Source organism: Barbus barbus (genome assembly GCF_936440315.1).
Source record: "Barbus barbus genome assembly, chromosome: 14".
Classification (NCBI taxonomy): Eukaryota; Metazoa; Chordata; class Actinopteri; order Cypriniformes; family Cyprinidae; genus Barbus; species Barbus barbus.
The window spans coordinates 885593-902756 of NC_136742.1; positions in this window are offsets into that span (position 1 = coordinate 885593).

Genomic DNA, 17164 nt, shown 5'->3' on the forward strand with positions numbered 1-17164 from the left:
CCTCCTGACAAGCTCTTCTTGCACTACACATATATCTGCACAGTTTTGTTTTATTTAACTGGTTTGCACTCTATCTATTCTGCCATGTGCCTTATGCCACTTTATCTATTTCTTTCTTTCTTTTTTTTTACAATGTCTTCATTTGTATATCTGTATAGTTGTATGTACATATGTTTAAACTGTACTTATCTGTATTTGAACGTCTACTGTCAGTGTTTAATGTTAACTGTTTACACCAAGGGTCTGAGAGTAACGCAGTTTTAATTCTCTGTATGTATGTGCTGTACATGTGGAAGAATTGACAATAAAGCAGACTTGACCTTGAACTTGAACTACCTAATAAAGTGGCCAGTGAGTGTATATATTAGGGCTGTCAAAGTTGGTGCGTTAATAGTGCGTTAACGCAAATTCATTTTAATGGCACTAATTGTATTAATGCTCGATTAAAACATTTTCTGTTTGACCCGTGGCCTAGCCTGTAGTCGGAGAAATGGAGATGCACAGTGTTGCCAACTTAGCGACATTGCAGACCCCTTTAGCTACTTTTTTTCCCTTCAAAAAAAGCGCCCAAACCTTATTTAGTTTCTGAGACTTTCCGGTTCTGGCACGCATGCGCGAGGTCTCTCTTTCCCAAAGCGCGCACACACCTCTCTCTCTCAAATTCAAATTTAAATGAGCTATTGGGTTCAGGTCTGGAGACTGGCTAGGCCACTCTAGGAGCCACTCCTTAGTTGCCCTTGCTGTGTGTTTGGGGTCATGCTGGAAGACCCAGCCACGACCCATCTTCTATGCTCTTACTGAGGGAAGGAAGTTGTTTACCAAAATCTTGTGATACATGGCCCCATCCATCCTCCCCTCAATACGGTGCAGTAGTCCTGTCCCCTTTGCAGAAAAGCACCCCCAAAGCATGATGTTTCCACCCCCATGCTTCACGGTTGGGATGGTGTTCTTGGGATTGTACTCATCCTTCTTCCTCCAAACACGGCGAGTGGAGTTTATACCAAAAAGTTCTATTTTGGTCTCATCTGACCACATGACCTTCTCCCATGCCTCCTCTGGATCATCCAGGTGGTCTTTGGCAAACTTCAGACGGGCCTGGACATGTGCTGGCTTGAACAGGGGGACCTTGCGTGCGCTGCAGGATTTTAATCCATGATGGTGTAGTGTGTTACTAATGGTAACCATTGAGACTGTGGTCCCAGCTCTCTTCAGGTCATTGACCAGATCCTCCCGTGTAGTTCTAGGCTGATCCCTCACCTTTCTCAGGATCATTGATACTCCACGAGGCCAGATCTTGCATGGAGCCCCAGTCCGAGGGAGATTGACAGTCATCTTGAATTTCTTCCATTTTCTAATAATTGCGCCAACAGTTGTTGCCTTCTCACCAAGCTGTTTGCCTATTGTCCTGTAGCCCATCCCAGCCTTGCGCAGGTCTACAGTTTTGTCCCTAGTGTCCTTAGACAGCTCTTTGGTCTTACCCATAGTGGAGAGGTTGGAGTCTGATTGATTGAGTGTGTGAACAGGTGTCTTTTATACAGGTAACGAGTTCAAACAGGTGCAATTAATACAGGTAATGAGTGGAGGATAGGAGGGCTTCTTAAAGACAAACTAACAGGTTTGTGAGAGCCAGAATTCTTGCTGCTTGGTAGATGATCAAATACTTATTTCATGCAATAAAATGAAAGTTAATTATTTAAAACTCATACAATGTGATTTTCTGGATTTTTTTTTTATATTCCGTTTCTCACAGTTGAGGTGTACCTACGATGAACATTACAGATCTCTCCATTCTTTGTAAGTGGGAAAACTTGAAATCGTCAGTGTATCAAATACTTATTTGCCCCACTGTACATAATGCATAGAACAAGATAATTAAGTAAATATGTACATGTATACTCCACAAACAAGAAAAATATTTAAGACACTGTTAAAAATAATAATAATAATAATAAAAAACCTTTGTGCAACATGTAAGAAATGATCTTGCTTCAGTTTTGTCCACTGGCTGATAGTCTTAGTTTGTGGCAGGCTGAAACATATCTTGCTGCTGTTCTGATCATTTTGGAATTTTCTCCTAAAATGTGACTTAATTTTTCTGCATTTGGTAATTCCTTAAAATGTGGTTTAATTAGTTGTAATTAGTTGAAATGTGCAGCTCTAATGTTGTGATAGTAATCACAGTGCAGTAAGAAATGTTCCTCTGTTTCCAGCTCTTTCTGCAGCACAGTGAACACAGTCTCTGTTCTCGTGGCTGTCGTCCTCTCTCTATATCCAGACAGAGATCACTCAGTCTGTACTTCGTTAGTGTCTTTCTTCATTTGTGATCTTTCACACAGATCAGGTATTCTGCTGGTTTGTAGTCTCTTTTCAGGTGTAGATACAGCTCCATCTTCTTCTGTATTTTAGTGGCATCTCTCCAGTAGGTGATGTAGTTGTGTGACTTGGTTGGGTCTGATTGTGCTGTGCTGGTTTGGGTGTAGTGTGAGTACCAGCTGTAAAAGTGCTCTCTTCTGCAGGGCTTCAGTCTGGTAAGAGCTCGGATCACTGGATTTCAGCTGCTGCTGGAATTTCACAGCTCTCTTTTCAATATTAATTAATAGTGGATATTGTCCTAATTCAGCTCTGCACGAGTTGTTTGGGGTCGCTCTGTTAACTTTTAAGACAAACTTGGGTGTGCATAATTTCAATTTCTTATTTTTCCCATTTAGAGAACTCTTGGGTTTTTAGAAGTCCCCATATATCGCTCTCTCTCTCTCTCTCTCTCTCTCTGTGCGTCTGCTCCGTTCAACGAATGGCGGAGAGGAGCAGCACTTTCAGTTAAACACAGATATTATGTTGCTTCTCTAATTTTTCATGCAAGTATAGTCGAAATCACAGCACCGTTATTGTCTTTATCTTATGTGTATTTGATTTCATCAGACGACGGTTATAAATCAGGAGTTTTGTGCAGATTAACATCTTGGAAGGGAGAGCTTTTTATTTAGTCTTAATGGGTTTCAATCACTGTTTCATAATCATCCCATTGTCTGACAACAGAAACAGTAAAATATATCAATGAAAACAGATTAACTCATGACAATCTTGTGATTAATCACAATTAAATATTTGAATCGATTGACAGCCCTAATATATATCATATATTGAGGCGGCAGAGGCTGAAAACACTGTGAGCGGCACATGCGCTTCAGTATATGTGTAGTAAACCTGCGCCATTCATTCACAGAGAGACATGCACAACATGCAGGATTCATATTTAAATAGTATTTCCGAAGCTTAATATTCACAGACACTAGTCCATATCACGTTTTGATTGAAGTCTATTGACCTACTTTTGATTTATTCATCCAAAATTGAGCAAATTCCATGACATTCCGTGTTGTACAGTAAATTCTATTTTTATGACTGGATTCCACGATTCCAAATGTGTTTTCTGACACGCAGAAATCATAGGGCCCTAAAAAAACCATAGAGCTGTCATCTAGCTTAATTCAGTTTTGTTCTCATCTTATGATGGTGCAGTCGTATTCATGAATTACTGAAAGCATGCTAAACAATAACAATTAGTTTCTCACATATAAAATATCCTTTTTAATGGTACAAAGTACATCCTTTTGTAGAACAAAGCATACATGAGTCTATGGCTGCAGAATCATAACAGCTACTATAAAACCATACATACTAGACTATATGACTGCAAAATCATAGTTGTTTTTCTCCCAAACTGTAATTCCAGACTACAGTGTGTGAATATGATGGGCAATTCATTGTATTTAAATTTCTTACGGCACGATGATGTTTTCATGCTCTATATAAAACAATAAAAGTAATATGAGAGTACATTGTAACATGATGAATGCTACGAGTCTAAGTATGTTTACAACATGTTTATTATTAATAGTCTTCGCTGTTCAAAAATAGATTTAAATAACGTGCTAAACAATTATTAAATAGTTTCTCACATATAAAAGGTCTTTTTTTGTTTATGATAGTACAAAGTATGCGTGAGTCTATAAAACCTATATAGATAGATGCTCCTGATGTTAACATGCTCCCAAATGTTTTTGGTTGTTTGTATTTTATTGAATCAGGTACCTGAACCACAGATGAATCCTGATGACTTTCTTCTGATGTTGGTACAGTGCTCTCAGAGGAACACAGTTTGATGGTCAACTACACTGATATTCTATGGTAAAACAAGATCCTTGGCTACTGATTGTTTTTTTCTTCTTGAATCCATGGAAATAAGTAAATGTCAGGTACTTGTTCCACTTGTTGAACAGAATCTGTTGCAGGAATGACTCAAAGTCTGTTCACATCTCTGTGGTTAGATCAGTGTGCACAATAATGTGTCTTTGACCTTCATTATTTATGTTTTGATTATACTGTGTTGTAAATAAAATACAAATAATTTAAAAACCCCATTTTTTCAGTCTCCACACACACTCTCTCTTACCTGCCTCAGTCACAGTCACACTGATGGGCCATTAGCAGCTTTAGGAGGGCAAGAAAGAGTTGTAGTCTGTCCAGCAGGCTGAAATATGAAAGCAGAGCTGCTGTGTAGGCAGTAGTAGATGACTGGCTTATCAGTGGCCTTTAAGAACGATGAACGTCTTTCTGGATAAAACTGGATTTCAGTCCCCCTGGTCCTGGCATGACGTGTTGATGTCTGGCCATAGGGAACTGTGCTGAGGACTTGTGGAGGCTGTAAACGGGTGCATTGTGGTTGTCACTAGGTGCAGGTCCATCATATGGTCTGGATACGGACCAGATCTGGCTGACTATGGTAACCTCGGGGTAAGGATGAGATCAATGGACTAACAGAAGTGTAGATGCCATTCCACTCATGATGTAACAATATGCCGGGTGTTATCGGAAGTATCTGTAATTTTGGGCTAATTCAGTAAGCGGTTGTGGCACTTTCACATGCTGTATTACAACAAAACAGCCTGCATCTAATTCATGACCCACTCACAGTCCAGCAGAATGAGCTGCTTGTGCTGTGTCATTTAATGGGTGCTTATTATGCAAAATTCACTTTTACATGGTGTTTGAACATAAATGTGTGTTGGCAGTGTTTGAACACAACCACCCTACAATGATGTAAATCCACCTGCTCCTTTTATCAAGTCCCCATTAATCATAAGCAGTGTCTCAGAGCAAGCCATTCGCAGAATCTGTCAAATGTGACATCACTTTGCACAGGCCCCGCCCACAACCGTTGATGGACACTGCCGTATCAGCAGAGACCCCGCCCTGAATGAGCCGCACACGATCCACCATGTTTATCTCAGCATTCAAATAAGAAATGTCTGCTATTTAAATCTATAGAAGTTATTCAGTCCAGAGCAGTGACTGATTGAGTCGTATAGACAGCAGTACTGTATATTTCGCTGCTGTCACTTAATACACAGATCTAATATAAACATGCAATTTCTTTCCTAGCTGCTGAACTTCACTGAAAAAAAAACTGACTGTGTTTTTGTCACTTATGCGTGTTTTTAACATAAACTTGTGTGTATTTGACAGTTCAGTTGCAATAAGACATGAAAGAGAACTTGTTTCTGTAAAGGCACAGACCTATTCAGGAAAAGGGGGCGGGGTGAAGCAGCTAATTCACATTTAAAGAGACACACACGAAAACAGGCTGTTTCTGAATCCATTCTAATTAAGCATTTTCAAAATGACATCAATGATCTGTGGGGTACTTTGAGCTGAAACTTCACAGACACATTCTTGGGACTCTTATATTACATCTTGTAAAAAGGGCATAATTGGTGCCCTTTAAATAATATTGTCATCAATCATTTTAGCATATTCACACCTCTGCTCTCCGTCAGATAGAACATCTAGGCATAAAAACAGTCTTTTCCACATGCCATCTCCAGCTTAAACAGCTAACACAGGAATTGTTACCCGTGTTCTGTAATTAATTTCCCATCTCTAATTATTGCCTCTCTCAAGTACTATGTAAATGCATATGCATATTTTCTATACATCTGTATATATACAGTAAATAATGCACAAATCTGTACATAAATCTCCTGTTCCAGATTCATACACATTATCTATTGTTAAGTCGTATTTAAATGTTTCAGATCTCATGTCAGATATGTATCTATGCATGTATGTACCAAGATCTTCTTAAAAATCACAACAAATTCCCTGTGTGTCTCATCAGAAGGTCATCACTGACTCCCTCTGATTCTGTGGAATTACAACTGAAAATCAGCAGAATATTGCATAACGTGGTGCCTCCTTTATCCACAAGACCAGTTTTACTGCCACAATTGAGGCTACAGAATTAAAGGGGTCATAGGGGGGAAGTCAAAATGACCTTCATATTTACACACATGTAAGAGGTTACTCTACAGTAAAACCATACTACAAGTTTCACACCACCACTCAAAAATGTACATTTTGAAGATGCTTATGAGAATGATACACACCACGTAACATACATTTGTAAATCACGAAGACATGTTTTTTCCTCAAGTCTGTCCATCAGTCACAAGAGCAATAGCCTACTGCCATCCAGTAAGACTGTCCGCCGTTGCTGAAGCTCATTTTAATGACATGCCTGAGAGATTGAATGAGAGTTTTTATTTGTTATTTTGTCATTAATTTTATATTATTGAAATGTTCTTCACACTAGGAAAAAAAAAATCAGAACTGATCTCTGAAAGGTTCTTTGGGAAACCAAAATGCTTCTTCTATCGCCCTTTTGGCCTGTTTATTTTTAGCAGCTGGTGTTTGTGCCGGCTCTCTGTGGAACTGAACACAGCACAGCTAGAGTGCTTTAAAAGCAGCATGCATTCCCATATGAAGACTGAGGAGAGATGTCATGTCCTGTAGAATGGTACTGCTGGACAGAAGTAAGCTGATTATTATTCAGTACTTCGCTGTAAGAAGGTTAATCCTGGTGACCTCAGGCGTGAATGTGCTTCAGTGCTCCGTCAGTGCAGTTTGCTGATCGCAGGTGGGACGGGTGGCACACGTCTGACTGAGCCACCGGTCCTTTATGAAACCCCTCGTAACAGGGACACGTCTAACACAGAGAAACTTCTTCTAGAATGAAATTTTCTTCTAGAATGAGAAAAAATATCCCCACAAAAATGACACAACAGGCTCACCCCAGAGGTTTAGTATAATAATAATAATAATAATAACCCGTTTAGTGGAACAAAGTCAATAAACTCATGTCACTCACATCAAAGGAAGCATTAACAAAAACCTGTCGGCTACTCACTATGCCACTCTTTCGCGGTTAAAAAAATCGTTCTTTTTTAAAGGAACACTCCACTTTTTAAAGTCTTGTGAAGAGATATGATCGTTTCTATGATGAACAGATGCAGTTTATAGTCATTTATTCACATACAATCACACATCACATCTGTGTTTACTAAATGTTTATGGCTTTATTAACTTTGAACCTTCTGAAGTTTAGGTTACAGAGGGACAGAAACCTCTCAGGGTTTATTTAAAATATCTACATTTTTTGTTTTGAGGATTGAGCAAAGTCTTATGGGTTTGAAATGACTGGAGGGTGAGTAAATGATGACAGAATTTCATTTCTGGGTGAACTGACCTTGCAGTACGAATGCTTTGTATGTTTGTGGTAGTTGTTTGTGAGTCTCTGTGTGTCCTGTTCTTCAGAAGATCCTCCAGATCCTGCACATTCTCAAAGCCACTGTATGCTTTTGAGATATTTTCACATTGAGGATGATCGAGGGACTCATAAACTATTACAAAAGCTGCAAACATTCACTGACGCTCAAGAAGGGAAATCAATGAATTAACTTTTGAACAGGATGATCAGGGTCAATTCTTCCTACTTGTTTAAAGATCTCACTTTCGTATTTAGGTCTACCCGTCAGAAACTGCGTGAGAGATGTTTCTTGCTGCAGTAAACTCTAGTGATGGGCACTAGTGCACAGAAGGGACAGCAATAACCGATCATAAAAACACATTCATTCTGTGACTTCTGAAACTTCCAGAAAGGATAACGTGCTAAAATCCAGCTCCAGGTCCAGTAGGTCAGAGGAGTGTATAGGGGTTGAACAGATTTTCGCTCATTTTAACCTATAGTCTCTACGCTGCCATTTACTGCCATCCTTTACTCATCAAACCCAGATGAGCATGTTACTGCCAAGCTCCAACAAATGTAAAAGCATCATAACAGCTGTCCATATGACCCATGCACTGCCTTGGCCCATGCCTTCTTAAATCGTGTGGTGTTTTGTGAGGAACAGACCCAAACTGAAGCCATTATTCACTGATCTTCTCTTCTGCTGAAGCTGATGTGTAGTCCACCTTCACACATTAACTGGTTTAGTCTGATTTTCATACAGGGAATCATATTGTCCTCAGATGACCTGCAAAGCAGCACAAGAGTAAATAATGGCAGATTTTGGTTTTTGAGTAAAACATTCCTTTAATGCTCTCTAATCTGCTTGTGCCGCATGTCCCACAGCCATCAGAGGTCATCGACTGACATAACACACCACAAAGCACACCTGTGATACATCAGTGGTCTCAAGTAAAATGGAAAATATTGATGCTTCCCTCACTTCCTTCAGTATGACCCGTTTCGCATAAATCATTTTGTATCCGGTTGGAGAGGAGAGACACCAGAGGTTTTAGACGTGATGCTTGTTTTTCCTCGATGAAGCTTAAGAACACTGTCATATTGGCTAACCAACTCCACCATCTCTAAGAAATGTCCTTTGTTCAAACTTCCTCTGAATGCCATGCCTTGTTTCGCCAAGTACAATATAATATCAATCAGTCGGTAGATAATCTCCCTGTTATTGTGCCTTTCTCTTTCTTTGGCTGCTTGCCTTTCTAAGTCAGCCTTTTCCAAAGCTGTATCTAATGGCTTTCTTTTAAAGGCATTCCACCGAATCATGCCTAGCATGTGTGACTCTGTCCTGCTATGCTCCTTCATTTTCCCTTTAGCCTACTTCCACAGACTTACTCCCACTGACGGCCAACCTGTCCTGCTCTTATACTTTTCACCATTCATCAAAAGCCTGCAGCTGAAACAGTACATTGCATCATTCTCCGGAGAATACTCTAACCAGGGGTGTTCTTCATACCACTGTGGATCAACCTAACAATCGCCATTCTGGATTTTGGCGTTCGCTTGTACGGTGGCTCGGAAATGGCAAAACATCTCTCAAAATGCTTGCTACGGATGCGAAAAACAGAAAAAAAAAGATTTTTCTGAAAATTTCGGACTTAGTGTGCAATGACCTTTAGGCTTAGTGCTAATTCAATTTATGCTGTTGTAATTATCCTTTCATTCAAATAATTGAATGTCTATCTTTCTTAGCATATTTCTTCCAGTTTAAAGGTCTTACCTGTACCTGTCTGATTTGGCTGATGCTCAGTGGGCTCTCCCTCACTCTCTGAACCTATTTGTGCCTCATCTTCAATGGAAATTTAAGTATTAGACATTTAATTTAATATTATACACCATAACTCTATATTAACTCATTTAGAATATTTATATGACCTTTTTTAACTATTTATAGGCCTACTATTGACATGGTTTTCATACAATAATGATGTGTTGTAGCCTAGATTACTAGTATCAACTAGGCCTAAGTGATTATAATGGGGAATATACTTAATTACAAGACTTATAGTGTGACAGACAGCTAAATATTCGATATGATGGTTTACCTGCTGGCTTGCTGAAGCTTTGAATCCATGTTTTCAATGTTGAACGGCCTTTAGCAGCCTCCCTTCGCTCTTTCTCTCTCTGGCTCTGTCTTCTTGTTTGCGTGTCAGAACAGATTTAGCTGGTTATTCCGTGTTGTGATGTTAGTGCAGTTTATTCTGAATTGGAATGACATGAAGAGGAATTCAACAGTCACACAACAGATGAACTTCATTAGTCTAACATACAGCAGTAACAATACAAATAAATCATGTATTACATCTTTACTTTAGATGAATCGTCATTTATTCAATGATATCAATACAGTTTTATCAGCTGATTTTTGCCACCATAAATAAATATTGACATTAACATTTGAAACTGTTGTTTCTGTAATATATCAAATAAATTAGAGAGTTCTGGGAAATAAAGTGTATTTCCACCATCATTCTTAAAAATGAATGGTTAATTTATTCAATAAAATGAAATTGATAATAATTAGCCTAAATGAATTTAGTGTCACATGAAAAGTGACGATATTAATAACCAGTGTTTATGGAAATTCTCTGTATGTTTGTATATGATCATGTTTATGGGTCATTCATACTGAAACACCACATTTATAGCAGTTAGAGGAATATCACTCCATTTCAACTCTACATCCTTTAAATGAAATTACAATTTCAGATTGTTCAGATTGCATTAGAGTTAGTTATTATGATTAGTTCTGTGGATGATGACACTGGTAAGAACATCTTGAATACATGAAACAGTGCTTCAGAAGCTGCTGGCTCTCTAATATATTCCCAGGGGCTGAAGGGTTTGGGTGCTGTTGCTCTCCGTCGCTCCTTTCTCCCAGTTTTCTGTTCCCGTTCTGTGGGGAACACAGCTCTGGTCATCCAGCGGACCGATGACCGGTTACAGACTCTAAGGGTGTGAGAAGACACAAAGCTTGTGTTGTGATGGGAGCTGGATCTGAAGGTGTCTGACCCCAGTAAACATGTGTTCACCCGCAGCAGGAGTGCTTGTATTTTCCCTCCTGGATGCACCTAGTGCCACTAAATCCTGTTTACACATGGAAATCCCTGAAATCAGATTCATTACAGAACAATGACCCCCGTTAATCACAGTGCATCCCCCTCATAACACACACCAGCGTTGACTCTGACGCACTCTTCTCTCCTTGATTTATCCTGCTCTGTCCTGTTTAACCGGACAGATTTCTGTCATTCAGAAAGTATGCATCTGATGGGAAACAGCGGGTCTGTAGCTGCTCATGTAAGCCCCTCATTTCCATTCCACCGTGGAAAACCTGTCTTCTTTATAGTTTATTTATCAAATAAATTCATTCAAAACAAGAGTGCTGTAACTTAAGTAGGACTTCAGTATCTTGAAATGCAATATTTCATAATTACTGTCTTATTGTCTTTGAAATATGATAAAAGTCTACTGGCTTGTGGTAAAATGTACTTTAATGTCATTTCTGTTGAAACTTGTATGTCAAACACACATTTGTAATGATGAAGTTACCACTTAAAATCTATTGTGATATGAAATATCACAGTTTAATATCACAATCTTCTTCACATGTGCTTTATTACGTTGGTCAACACCTCAAAATAAGTGTCCTTCTTTAAAGCAGGAGAAAATACTATTAAAACAATCATTTAAAATTCAACTTAAATGAACAATACAAAGTGGATTTTTTAGAAGTGTGTGTTAGTTAAGAAATGTAGTCATGAAAGTGTACTCTTTTTTTCATTAATATTGTATTATCTGAAAGTACAGTTTTTTTAAACCACATCACAACAAGTGCACCTTCAGTACTGTTAGAGCACTTCTGGTGCACACAGAGCTCTGAGCTCTTCAGTGACTTGAGATTGGATGTGTTGATGCTAGTGCACTGACATACAGCATAACACAGCTGCACCGAGTCCCGGCTCGGGGTCTTGTGCCAGTCCTGTCCTCCACCCCACGCTTCCCTGTCATTCTCTGCTGTCCTGTCTGCTAAAAGCATGAAAAAGGCTAAAAAGTGAGGTTTGATGTGGTGCATGTGAAGACTGAGCTTGTTGTTGCTGCAGAAAGCATCAGCGTCATCTCCTTTAATCGTTACTGCGAGCTGGCAGGCTAGGGGTCAGTTTTATACTCCATTACACTCGCTGAGATTAGCCCACATTGACGTGAAATCCCATCTAACCAAACGCAGCATCTTTCGGCCTCGACTTCAACCAAACCTGACCCAGCCTCCAGTACGGCTTCTCCAGACTGATTCTGTGACGCGCGATTATATCAGACACCAGAGATGAGCAGCATCGGTCCGATTAATATCAGCACTCAGTTTTGTTTTTGTTTTGAATACTTTATTAACAGGCATTTCTATTACCAAGAAAAAAAGAATAATAATTGCAACAAAAAGAGACATAAACATCCCAGGATATTCCCCCTTTGTGCAGTTTTTACAGTAGAAACAAATAGCTAACAGTTCAAAGATAACAGAAACTATCTTCAAAACAACAAACAAATGTGTAGCAGTACATATGTAGGGTGTATAACAATTAGAAAGAGAAATAATAATTATATAAGTGAATGAACCACCTTACACCTGCCTCAGGCTGTCCAGTTCACCACAGCTGTATCTGATGTGAAACAAGGCAACAGGTCGTCAGAAAATAATTAAAGTAATAAAGTGGTTGAATGGCATAGAGTCTGTTCAGGTGTTTAGGTAACCTCTCCCTCAGTAAATTGTAAGTCATCAAAAAAGATTGGATATGCTTCACTATTATGCGTGTCATCGTTGCACAAGGGACCATGCTAATCTTCTCTGTATCTGTCCAATATTAGTTTGTCACATCTGCACTCGTTTTTGACTTACAGCAGCATCAGGGTTGTGTGTGCTGTTTACAATAGATTTATCGCATGTGCCAGCCTAGGAATATGATAAATAAGGCTTCACATGTACAAATAAACGGGTTATATAAAAAGTAATTTCTTTAACGTGAATGCATGTCCCCTGTCCTCTAACCCGTATGCTGCCATCACACAGAGTTAAGGCTGAGGCTCATCACAGAAAGCTGATGGTGTGTGGTGTTCTCCCCTCCTCAGGTGTGTCATCAGCCTTCAGCGGCAGACGGGAGCATCATGAGACCTGATCGACGGGCTGAACCCATGGCAGAGCAGCAGCGAGACACAGGTGAGGAAACCAGCTCCTCCATCACACCAGACAGCAGATGCTGCACAGCCACTCTGATTGATAATGCACTGTATTCACATCAAGGGAACGTCACTCATTGACTCTGAGCAGCCACGGAGTTGTTCCTGAAACACTAGATGATGTTTCAAAAGAGTTTTTAAACAACATATTGTTCATAATATTTCATAAATAGACTTTCATTAGGCCTGGGTTTGTGTGCCGTGGCTCATGGTCCTCTCTGAAGCTGCGTGCTCCTGCATAAATAACAGCAGAAAAGAAATGATAATAAACGCAGTGCATCTTTCTTCTGATTGCTTCTGATCTTCGTCCCGGTCCTGCCTCTCTTGTGCTGCAGTTAAAGGTCACTGTACATAGACGTCACTAATGTACAAAGCTGATAAGCACTTCCTGCAGTATTTGTATTAGTAAACGGAGAAAAATGCAGTAGAATATACTGTATATGAAAAAAGGCTTTTGTGGCATATGGTGAAGCTATCAGTGAGTCCAGGCACTCTGAGGTCTAAACTAGGGTTGCCAAGAGATTCAAACGTTTTATCTAATTAATGATGTGCTGATTAATTATCCAGTTAATCACAAATGAAACATCAATTTTATTACTTGCCAAAAGATCATTTAAAATCATTGTGTTAAATGAGAAGACGTTTCAGAAAATTGCTTTAGAAAGGAGTATTTTGATTCAACAGAACGTTTAAGGCTAATATGATTGTATGATATAATTGTTTTCATAAGCCGCATGTGAAGTGGCTGTTCAGGGACGACATGAATTAGAATTGCTTAAATAATACTGTGAGATTAATGGCTAAAAAAGAAAAAAGAAAAGAAAAGCTTGAATACTGAAATATAAAATTATTTATTTAATTTTTGTAAATGAAATTATGCTCTAGATGTGATGCTAAAACGCCAGCAAGTCACTGTCTTTGAATAATTCATTCAACAGATTTATTCACATGGAAACAAATCAAATCACTCTTTATGAATGAGTCACTGAATCATTTACTCACTTGATTTGTTCAAAAATGTGGATTCATTGAGTAATAAATCACCACTGTGTGTTGATCAGAAACGCTCAACAGTTCTGCTGTGACTTGGAAATATTTTCATTTGTGACATTGACACTATTGTGTCTAAAATGTACATCTTGTTTATTGAACTGTTGTATATATTCAGTATTGCATTTGCAATTGTGTAGATATTGGGGAGAAACAGCACTCCTGCTCACGTGATATTGCCAAAGTATATCATATGATATAAATATAAGAGGGTGATTTTTTTGCTGTCGTATCGTGAATTTTAGGTTCTATTAGGACTTCATCACACAGTCAGTCGTCCTGCATCACGATCATCAGACACTGCATCAGTGTAAGATGACGGACATGTCTGGTTATCTTTTCCAAATAAACATGTTAAATCCACAGCCCTAGATTAAATGCAAACGAGTGCAGCTTGCATGTTTGTTAAAGTTCTCTATAATTCTTCTGTACAAAATGAGTGTTGTATGAGCTGCAGGGACAGGATAGTATTCCTTCTCCTGGGACCGCTCTGATGCTGAGGTTTGCTGTGTCCAAACCAGGCTGCAGCGCTAGACTCCTGCAGAAACCTGGCTGGGCTCCTGGTTAGGAGATGGAAGAGTTTCCCAGCAGCAGTGCAGATTATCTGCTGGATCTGGCGCTGCTGGAGGTCTCCAGGGCCTCGCTGTTTTAATCTCTCAGTGTGACTGTAAGTGATAATAGATTATGATGGCAGAGCTCATCCCACGGTGACCGCGGTCAACCCCCAGCGGATCCCTTCAGTCCAATCTAAAGAGATGAATCCAGTCCGGAGCATTAAACTGCCTTAGTGAGGTTTGAGCCTCAGCAGATCATTTTACGGCTGGCTTCTCTGACTCAGACACAGAGCTGAAGCTCTGGAGAATTTCATCAGTGAGACGCTGAACTGATCCGTTTGGTATTAAAGCTTCCTTTGAGAGAAATTGCCAATTGATTCTGCTCTCAGAAGAGGAGCGTTACTGTGACGTCCAGAGAGAACCTGAAGTGGATTAGTATTGTTTCTGACCTCTGTGTCCAAAAAGGCCATCTGTGATGAAAGCATCTCTCGCTCTGTGTTGCGCAGACACAAATTGGCCGGGTTTTCAGTATTCATGCACTGATAATGCGTTTCCAATGCAGATTTCTGAGAGCAGTATGTGGGCCAGGCCGTTTACTCGCTGGAGATCACCATCCTGTCGGTTATACAGCACATTTAGCATCTTTCTCTTTTAACAGTCATACAAAAGTGTCTATGCACCCCCCCCCCCCCACGTAGGATACATTCCCTTTAAAAGGATGGTGTAGCTCAGCAAACAGAAATGATCTATTATTAGAGTAAAAGCGAGGCCACTGAGATTACTTTCACCGCTTAGCAACAGCTCAGAGCGTCTCCCTCTGCTCACATGATAATGGAGCACATACTGGTGAGTCTATTCATAGTTCTTTAACACTCTTCAGCTTTCACAGGTCTCTCTGCTGGCTCTGCCTACGTCTTTGCACCATCCTGTAGGTGGAAGCTCAAGCTGAATGTGAGCTGCTCTCTGCCTCAGTTTCTCTGCTCTTGATCCTGTGCTCTGGGTCATGACATGCTTTATTATAACTATTATCATAAGTTCTTTGCAAAAAAAAAAAAAAATCACAATTGTGCAAAAAGCAAAAACGAATGTTCTGCTTTAATTCTGTCTGTCTGAAACACTCAGTTTTAGTGCTGGAGCAACTTTCATCATTTCATTTCTGGGGTCAGCTAGAATATGATTTGAAGTAAAAAAAACAAAATAAACGTTTTTTTTCTTTTCACCCTCACACTCTCTTTGGAGCCCCGCCTTTCCAAAACTCCCAGTCTGCTCTGATTGGTCAGCTGGCCCAGACTGCTGTGATTGATCAACTGCTCCAGAGGCTTCATGAGCAGCTGTAAACAGTATCATATCTATGGTAATTATGCCGTCTGTATTGGAATTCCATTCATTACTTTTTCACCCCACAAAATCAGCATCTCCTTGATATAGTGATATCACACTGGTCTTTGAGGACGAGCCAAAGCTGACACAGATGGTCATTATGCTAATTTGTAGCTAAGTCACAAAAATAATGTTGGAGAGATGAACTCCAGTTGGCATGAACTTTGTGCTTTGTCACATTGTTTACACGCACAAACCATATTACACACTAAAAGATGTGTTTCAGAGAGATCTGAAAGAAATACTGGCAGATCTGAGTAATGCAGCATCACTACACGGCCGAACAATGCTGTGTTTCTGTAGCTGTATGAACGATCCCAGAAAACAGGCTTAACTTAGCATCACATTAATCCAGATCTCTCGGTTGATTCACCAAGCCAGGCTTCTTCTTTTGTTTAATGACAGTTTGCATTCTTAGTGCTACTGGGCAGGTATGCAATCATCTTTTAATCTGTAATCATTGCTTAAATTATTGTGAACAGGAATTATCTTACCTTATCGTACCCTGAATGTCATCTCAGTTTTAGGATCTGAAAATGACAGTTATCAGTTTTATTGATCCATATAGTTATCCCAGAAACAGGTTATATTCCTGGCTAAGAAATGCCTCTTTACACACATCTGCAGGAGCGCTGCTGCTGAGTTCTAGTGTTTCATTTGTCAACAAGCTGCTCTCATTCACTTTTATACGTTCAATTCTTCCGTCGGTGCCTTTGAGTCCCATGAGCTCTGTTTTGAAGCGAGTGACTGCTGTGAGACAGTGAGAACAAGTTTCTGTGAAAAAGACTAATAATAATAATATCTAAGCTTAAGAACATGCTACAAGTTACTTTAGATGTAAATCGTTTTCCCTATTTAACATTGTTAACATTCTGCTCGCGTCTTGAGTCAGGTAGCATCATATTGTCTGTTGAGCTAATGAGTAGCAGACTGTCGGAGTCATGAATATTAATCGTGTTGTCTGTTCACTCAAAGTGATTTGCCGAAATCAAACGGGCTGATGGGATTTACTGCTTAGCTCCGCCCGCTGACAGATGCCTCTGCTTGGTCTGAAAGCCTTCGCTTTATGAGCGTTACGTTACAAAACTGCAGCTTTTTAGGTAACAATATGTAATTTTAGAAATATCACCATTGCAGCACCCTCAAATATGAGACACTGTTTCTAATGTAAGGAGGTTACTGACATGTCTGTGTGAGAGAGAGATCTGCAGGATTTGTTATTGTTGTGTCGAGTGTGACGTAGTTTATGAATCATTATTAGTATCATGATCAGTCAGTGAAGCTAACTCTTTACTTTTCACTTTGTTCT